Raw genomic sequence first — 9,833 nt, 5'->3', positions numbered from 1 at the left:
TTGAATATTACTAGGTAACAGCATTTTAAATTGCTCCCAGCCCATTCCAAAAAATCTGTACTTTTGTTTACAACACTATTACCCACCCTTGCTCATGAAAACCTCTTTAGAAGCAACTGAAAAAAAGGGGGGGAAAGTAGGTACTTAGTAAATGTTAGAGTAAGACAGGCTGTATTATTGCTTGTAGTGCTGCTGTTGGTAAACTCTCAATTTCCTGACTGATTGTTTTACTTGTTGATTATTTTTGAGTTAGAAAATGTATACCCAATGCCTATTTATTAAAAAAAGTGTGGCTAAATATTTATTAATAGCTTGAGAGACAACAATAATTCTTTCTACTGTTGAGAAGTCAAAGGAAAAGGGAGACAACTCCCAACTCCTAAAGCTTTGATATTTCTAGATCTGGCTAAACCAGGAAGCAGAAATACTGGAAATCTTATGAGAAAAGTTGTTCTCATAAGATTTCCAATTAAATTTTGCAGACTAAAATAGCAAAATTGCTTTGCATAAACATCCTAAGGTTTGGGTACTTATCTGAGGCAAATCCAAATTCCAGATCTACTGAAATTGAACCAGTGCTAGTCATATAGGTCTGTGCACTGACAGAGAAGAGCACTGGAGCTGGAAGTGTAATTTCCAGCTTGGTTAGACATACATGCACTAGCTTTGATCAAGCTAGCGTGCTAAAAATAGCAGTGTGGCCATGGCAGTATGGGCTAGCCACCGAGTACAATCCTGTCAGAGACCCTAGGTACATACTTCACTTCCAAAAGATTCTATAGAATTAAGGCTTCCAATTTAAATTGCTGACTAGCTTTTAATCTTGGAATCGAGAACCATGAATTTTTTCCCTTACAGTTTCAGGGCTAAAATCACTGCTGCTTAATGTGTTATATTTAGCTGTATCACTTCTATATGCCTTTGATTTTTGTGTATGTCATTTTTAGATCTGTAAGGACACTGCAATTTGCAAAGATGGGCAGACAGACTGAGAGGCAGAGTTACTGCTCACTGTTTAGAGGAGACACACACACACTATGCTCTCTCATAGAAACGTTATAAACATTCTCATTCTCAGTATATTGTTTCCCTTGAGTTATATAGATGCTATTCAGACAGAAAGGACAGCTTTGCTCTTTGAATATGTAAAAATGTTACATCTCTATTAAACTTCTCTAATGTATATGCTAATTCTTCCAGTCTCTTTCTGGAAAGTTACAGTTCATTGTTGATCCTTATATTCCCCTGGGATTCAGACAATTTGTGGCTCAATTCTGTTTTCACGTTACACAACAAATCTGAATCTGTAGAAACAAAAATGTTTAATTTCTCCCCAAATCCAAAGGAACTCAAAGTGTGTTCAGACGATATAGACCTAGTTATAGAAATAAGTCCAGACAGGTATGATTCTTCCTGAGACCATACTGGAAAATATACATAACTTACTTGAATGTAAACAGTGTAAATCAGAGATGAGCAGGAAGAAGATTCAGATTACTGGCTGTAGAAACTTAGCATTGTCAACACTGGAGACACTTTGGCACCAATTTAATTTCACTTTTTCATAGGTGGTTTGTCTCTGCTTCCTCAGCAAAGGAGTTGTGGAAAAACATGTCACTCCTTTATTAAACTGTTAAAACTTCAGATGGCCTCTAAGCCCAAATTTCAGCTCCATTGTGTATTCAAACGTTTCCAGAGTTTTAGTGTGTTCAGAATGGGGTTTTGTTTACAAGATAGTCAGATTTGGATCAAGTACAAATTTTGTTTATCACAGATTCTATGGTCAAGAATTTTTTAAAAATTAGGAGCCTAAATTTTGATCTTCTAAGTAAATGGGTTTATCTTCAAAAGTGCCTAACACCTAGCAGCTCCCATTTAGGAGCCAAACTTTAGTCGCCTATTTTTTAAAATCTTGGTCCAGTTTGATACCAGCTGTCAGCAAAAGCTTAATCCACCAAACCTAGGGTTACTAACGGACACGCTGCTGTTGCATTTGCTGGCCAGTCTAGTAGGGGATTACATTATATCAAATGAGTGCCTCCAAAGACATAGCATAATGTCAGGGCTGGATACCTTTCTAGAAAGGTAAATCAGAGAGGGTAATGAAGCAGGAATTCATAGAAAAGCAATCATATTGTATTCAGCAATACATAGGGCCAAATTCTGATCTCACTTACACTGCTATAACCTAGGAGTAACTGCATTCATTTAGATACAATTACTTCCAGTTTACACCAGGTTAACTGAGGTCTGGCTCCCAGAATGCAACTTGTTCTTCCTATTGCTACTGTTCCACTGAACTGTGAAAAAAATGAAACGTGATGTCTAGAAGATAGTGAGACAGAACTTGGAGCAGGTGTTGTTAAAAGGTATTAGTGGCCATGGCTCCCAGACACAGACCAGACCCTGTGATCTGAGTAATCAGAATCTGAGAAAGTAGAAGAGGAAAACTTGAGCTAGGCACAAGACTTGAGTGCAATCTGTCCTCTCTGAATTTTTGGGCATGTAGTAGGTATCTTCTTTGTTTTTGAATTTTTAAACAAATTTCACCTTTCCTAGAAGGTGTCCTACCAACATCACTGGAAACGGAAAATTTGCATATATCCACAGCACGAATAAAGCAGACAGCAATACTGCAGACTGTGAGCTTTTCTCATCAACGTGACTCAACCCTGAATGAGAGGGATCGCCTCTGAGGGTGAGTTCTTGGCATCCTGGTAGCGCTAAACACTGTCATTCTGATCTGGTTCCATTTACTGTCAATCTGCAATTATTTTACATGTGTGTAAATGACTATACAAGGTACAAGGGGGTGGAGAATAAGGCCCCACATTTCCAGTTCTATTATTAAGTATTACTGCCTAAGAAATCTTGAACAAAGTTCAGTGTAACTAAAAGTTAATCATTAGGGCCATGATCTAGCTGAGCAATTAAGCAGCATGCTTAACTCCTGTTGGCTTCGATCAAACTGCTCATGTACATGAAATTAAATAAATGATTAAATGCTTTGCTTGGATCAGGGCCTAGGTCTCTAAGAACTTAATCTCCAGTGCAACCCACCGGCTAGTGTATTTTATATGAAGGCAAATCCAGATCCCAGCCCAGTGCTAGGTGAGTCCTTGCTCTTCTGTTCTGCTACACCCACTATAATGTGATGTTGCCTTCTTAACAACCAAGTTCCGTATGTATATTGAGTAATTTAATATACTGCCCACTAGAGAAAGCAAGCAGCCATAATACGCTCTGTGGATATCTAAGGGGCTTAAACTATAGAAAAGATAAAGAAGGTGGTATTTGATATTAATCTTTGTGCATGCAGTTTTTTAATTCTATTTAAGTTTATACTAAACTTCCATCAGTTTTGGGACTTTCTTGCACATTTGTGCATTTAATTTCAGGTGTTCATGGACTTCTGGTTTTCCAATAAACTCTTGTGTGGAAATTCAGTCACGTGAGATAATACACAACATTTAGTATGTGTGTGCACATGCATGCTCACCATATTTTCTTTTTAATTAAAATGCACTTCATTCTGTTTGGAGAGGGAAATGCACATTTTCACAGCAAAACATACCTCATATTTACCAGACTATCCATATTGGCTTATGTAGAACACTGAATGTTTCGTATGCTATATATTCTCTCTAGCTGTGAATTTATATACTCTGGATATATGAATTCCAACATCCATTTTTGCATGATAATGTTTACTGTAGAATAGACTAAGGTGTGCATTTTCAGTCCACCATTTTCATAGATAACACAACATAATAGATTTAAGTGGGATACTATTGAAAATAAATATGAATTTGTGACTAATACCAAGAATTTTAAAACTAAGTTTTATTTATAGTGGTTGAACCAAACTCATAATTAGATTAAGAGATTACTCATAGATTATAAAGACAAAGGAATCACAGTGATTTTCTAGTCTAATCTCCTGTATAACACAGACCAATGAATTTCCTTGAATTCCTGTTTGAACTAGAGTATATCTGTTACAAAAACATTCAAGCTTGATTAAAAAATTTCCAGTGATGGTGAATTTCCTACAACCCTTGCAAAATTGTTCCAATGGTTAATTACCCTCACTGTTAAAAATTCCACAGAATGCCTTTTGAACTCAGGGACATTTTAGAAGGTAGCAAATGATCTAACCCACGTTTGGAGAACAGAAGACAGCCTCATGTACTTACATGACTTCCTCCCATGTTTATGGAAACAAATTAACAGCATTTTCTTTTTAAGGAGAGAGGGTTTAGATTTGCTGGAAATAAATGTCAATATGCGAGGAGTCACATTACCTTCCTAGGATGTGTAATCAGTGAGAATGGGTTGGAGCTTCACCCCAGAAACTGAATGTTATAAAGGATTGGAAGGTTCCTATAAATCTGGAGGAGATACAGCAGTTTGTAGATCTCTGTGGATTCTATAGGCAATTTATAAAAAAATTCAGTGGCTAGTGCTATTATACCTGCTAACTAAGAGCAACTTTGTCTGGATGGTAAATCACCAAAGAGCATTTGAGTCACTGAAGAAAGCATCAGAGTCACTTCTAAGCCATGCTGTGCTTAAATTCCCATACGTATCCTGTCCATTCATGGTAGCCTGTGATGCATCAAAGGTGTCTGTTGGATTTGCACTTGAGCAAATAGATGAGTTCAGTAGGTGCCACTGCATGGCTTTTGGAGGTCACAAGTTAAATGAGAGGGAAACCAACTATTCAGTTACACAACTGGAGTGTCTGGCTATTGTGGAGGCCTTCAAGGCCTATCATCCCTATTTATTAGATATGGAATTCACAGTGTACACAGACTACAGTGCCCAGTGGTGGTTCCTTACAAAGCACAACTCAGAAAGACACCTGTGGAGATGGCTTCACAAACTGTCTAAATATACATTCCTGGTTCACCATAAACCTGGAAAGCAAAATCTGTTGGCTGATGCTTTCAGTGGGGGTAAGGGCTATGAGAATAGACTCAGCATGGTCTTGTGAAGATATCTGCAAGAACCGTCTAAGGACTCTAAGTTGTGTTTGGTGTGCCAACAGACCTACTGAAGGAGACCTAGACTGGGGAAGTTCAGTGAAGTTCAGGAATGTTTATCCACTGATCTGGTTATCAACTTGGTGATATATAACGGTAACAGGTCCATTGTCTTGCCAACAAGCTTACAGATAATGGTACTGGAATGACTTCCTGATAAGGAAGTGATAGGCCACCTGGAATGCAAAAATACACAGAACTATGTATCCAACAGATTTTTTTGGCTGGGCATGGCTGCTGTAGATGTTAAGGACTGGGTGCTTTCCTGTCTTGTCAAGAAAGGAAAATGCCAGCAAGAAGAGGCAGAACTCCGTCAGGGGAAATGCCACAACCTAGTAAACCGTGGGAGTTCATACAGACTGGCCCACTACCAGAAACACTAGGTGGAAATTGTATTTGCTGGCACTGTATGATCTCTTCTCTGAGTAGATGTTGTCATGCAACCACTGAAGGATGAAATTACTGAGATGGTTATGGATATATTGATGAAACATGTAATGCTGCAGTTTGGCCCACCAAAGTGAATCTGTAGTGATCAGAGGAAGGAATTTGAATCACAGTTGTTACATAAGGCTTGCCAACCACTGAGATAACCAATATGAGGACTACTCTGTGAGTAATGGGCAACTGGGGAGAATAATCCACACTACTGGTTCTATGTTTAGAGTCAGTGAAGATAAACAAGACTGGGATACGAAGTTGCCATTTGTCATCTTTGCATATAACATCAGCAGGCACTTCATTACCCGTTACTCTTTATTGGATTATTTTTGGACTCTGCAAACCCATGCTTGCCTGTGACTTGCCAGTTCTTGCTGCCTGAACGTCAAGACCTAGAGTTGCCAACCCTCCAGGAATTAAAGATTAATCTTTAAAGATTGTCATGTGATAAAATCTTCAGGAATATGTCCAACCAAAATTGGCAACCCTATCAAGACCCCACGCACCTAAAAGATGGATGATTGAACAAAGTATTTCAACAGGTGCCATTCCAAGAAGGTGGAGGAACAGCTGAGCCAGACATGAGTGCCAGACACAAGATGCCAGGAAAAAGGAAAATAATGTGCCCATCCAGGAAAGAAGGTGTGGCCACACAACTGGAAATAAGGTGTGGCCACACAACTGGAAAAAGCATCCTGGAAAAAAATCCCAAACTTATCTGTTTTGGAGGGGACCTCACATAGTGAATAAGAAACTAAACAGCTTATCCTTGCTGATACAAAAAGCAAGAGCTTGCCCCTTTGTAATGCATTGAGAACTGGTGCACAGATTCATTGAAAGAAAGGAGAGGGCAAATACTGAGGATGCTCAACAACTATCCCAAAGGATGCAGAAGTGCAGGTGGAGGTACCCCAGCAGGTTCCTGTGGCTCATAACAGATCAGTTGTGTTGGAGGAATTGCTGGGATGTTCTCAGGGCCTCAACACAGTGCTGTCTTCAACAGAAAATCTGTCCACTACAGATAGAACTGATTTAGTGGACATGAACCCTGCACTCACTGATAATCTGGATCCAACTATGAGTGAGGTGTCCATGGCTGAATATAGGACTTGAGTGGGCAGATGCCCACGGAAACCTGTGTGGATGGCAGACTACCTTGATTCTTAGGTGCTCTTGTTCAACTTTTTATTTAATTGTGTGTGCATGTGTGGGGGGAGGTTGCGATATTTAGTGTGTAGACAGCACCTTCATCAGTAAATGCTATATCCTTATTTTAGTGTTAAATTGTCTTGTACATTATGCTGTTGATTTGAGCTGGGGCCTAGTGGGAAGTTTAGTTCTGCCTGTGTGTACTGGAGTGCGTACTTGCAGTGTCCCAGTAAATCTCTGATGCTATGAGCATTACAATATATACAGACTGTGATCATGTCACCCCTTAACTTTCTCATTGTTAAGATAAACAGATTGAGCTCTTTGAGTCTGTCACTATAAAGCACTATTAGGACTGATCTTTTTGGCCTTTTTCAGGTCCATATTTACTGAATCCATACCTACCTCTTTCTCCTTTTGGGTGGTGGCACAACCAGGTCACTTATATTTTGCACTGGAGGTGCAGTGTAGTATAATGGTGGACAAGAGAATACTACAAATTCTTTGCCTGACCCTTAATCCAGTTCCAAAATCAGTCTTCAGTGTTGTGAGAAAAAATCCTGTATTTCCTAGGAAAAATGCATAAAGACAAGAGCAATGAAGAGAAACCTTAGAAAATCTGAATCTCTTTTTATCACAGTGTAAGGTTTTTTGTAGTTGTAGGTGATGCTGGAAGACTATGTTAGCAAGAGCTTGATTTTCAGACTTCAGTTGGAGTTATGGGTGGTTGCACTTCTGAAAATCAGACTGCAAGATATTGAGTGTTAGAAGTTCGTCTGCTGGAAGAAAAGCTGAGGAAATTATGTTGTTTTTATTTAGGGATAAGGAGAAGAATTTCCCTCCTTTCTTTCTTTGGAAGTCTATTTTTCATCAATGCATCAGAGAATTATAACGGTAAATCCCACTGATACGAATGGGAATAATGAGCATAAATACCCTGAACATTAACAGGGGTATCTCTTATTGTTGGCAGAGTTAAAATACTGCATATTCTAAAACATTAATAGAATTATTGGGTGCTGAATCAAGCAATTTAACCTGGAGGAGTTGAACATTTTTCCTTATGTTAATTCAAGGACAATTGCCAAGCTGTACCCAGCTGAGGGCTGCAACAGGAAATTTACCCGTAGTCCAAGTACTACACCTAATTTGTAAAAATTTGTGACCCCAATTTGGCTCTCAGGCTTCACTTTGTAAGAATATTCTAAAACTTGTTTCCAGATAACTCCACTTAAATCCATATTGTGTCCTTCAGACTCTAGAGTGCATGGAAGCATGTTTTTGCACACTTGAGTACATGCTCTACATGAAGTATGAGTCCTAGTCTGAAATGATTTATCCGCAGAGTAAGAGACAGGTTTTATAATGGAAACATTGCGAGAACCATGACAGTCAACTCTGATGTAATGTTGTATTAGTGAAGGTATATTGTGCTAAGGGTAAATATGGGAATAGTGGTGCAGGCTAGCTTCTTGATACTACACACCTCCATACCTTTTCCTAAAAGGGGAAAAATGAAATACGCTTGTTAATGGATATCAGCAGTCCCTACGTTATACAATTAGAATGCTACTGGGAAAGGCTGTATCAATTGCAAGGGAACTTTATATTTCAGTGTCAAGTTGTCAGATGTTTTCTGTATGTTTGTCTTGCTTTTTTTCCTTTTTAAAAAATCAGCCAAAAAAGGAAGAGAGAATCCAATTTTCTACACCCTGGTAAATTCAAATCTCTCCAGCAGTCACAAGCTGGCTGATTTACTGCTTTCTTCACTAGCAAGTATCAGACAATGTGTGATGAACTGGATAAGTTAGTGAGGTCACTCTTCAGTCCAAACAACTAATTTAAATAAACTGTATCAGTTTAAGGTGTGCAAGATGAAAGAGACCAACAACAGGAAAAAAAGAAATGTTTGATAGAGAAAATCTACAATTTTTTATAGAATTTTCTTTGGCTTTTCCCTTCGAATATATAAATATTCAAATCTGCTGGGCAGTTTTTGATTTATAGTCTGCTTTCCTATTGTGACGGCTGTGCATGAGGTGAGAGCTTAGGGATAGAGCTTAGATCTGTGTAAAGTGAAATTTTCCCTAACATGAGTAACACTCTCCTATGTAAAATTTGTTCAGGTGTAATGGAAAATGTCTCGGTTTGAGGCTCCTGGACATAGTCTTGCTATTTGGCTAGGAGTTGAGAATCTTAAAACACAATAACCTCTGATTTTTCTTGACTCGTGCCTTTTTAGTCAGCATTAAAAAAATTATTGGTTTCCTCACTCACAAACACTATTAATAACTAACCCCTGTATGACTCGTGTATGTCTCCTCAGTTGCAATGGCACACTGAGGAGAGGAGTTCTTGGTTTTTCATTAGGTCAAACTGCCTTTGAAAAAAAGACATCCCTTTCTTTTGCCCATTCCTCGAAGAATGCACACTAAATTAACATTGACTTACCCAACTGTGGAATTTTGAGGAAGTTTAGATCTAGATCCAGAACTGGATCAGAATTTAGAAGAATGAACAGAATCCTAAATCAGAACAACCATGTGCTTTGCAAAGGTTCAGGTTCACATCTCACTCTTGGTCTGAATTTTAGGTCTTGGGCTCTTCTGTAAATGTGAAAGGTTTGAGTATCTTTATCCGTAGCTCTCTCTCTCCTTTTTATAAAATGGCCTCTGTATTTTCAGGTGCTAGCTTGGACCAAACTGGAAAGTGCTGAGACGTCATGAAAGAGACTTGTGTTTTTCACACTCTTTCTGGCCTGATGTGAAGCATGAAATAAAGAAGTTTCATGGATGAACCTGTCCTTGGGAGATTTCAAATCAAATTTTACAGACTCGTGCAGATAATTTGCACAAGCACTCAAAAGTTTGTATTTGTACCCAGCCCTTCACTTACCTAAACTAACTCCAAACCTTTTGAGATTCCACATTACCTCATGCTTTTTCAGATATGGTGTGTGACTCTTAGATTGTTAGCTGCTCAGAGCAGTGATAGCATTTTTCTAGAGGTTTATAGAGCGTTGGTCAACCTTGCACACAATAAATAACAATATTAAGGTTCACCCATCATAGTTTTCAACAAATACTAAAAAAGGATACATAAAAACTAAACAGAGAGAGCCATAGGCACTGCTGAAACTTGTAACCATGCAGGGAGGTAAAGAACACAAGATGAGTTCTGCCACTTGTTGAATGCCAC

This window comes from Lepidochelys kempii, chromosome 7 (genome assembly GCF_965140265.1).
Source record: "Lepidochelys kempii isolate rLepKem1 chromosome 7, rLepKem1.hap2, whole genome shotgun sequence".
Lineage (NCBI taxonomy): Eukaryota > Metazoa > Chordata > Testudines > Cheloniidae > Lepidochelys > Lepidochelys kempii.
This window is presented reverse-complemented; position numbering follows the sequence as displayed.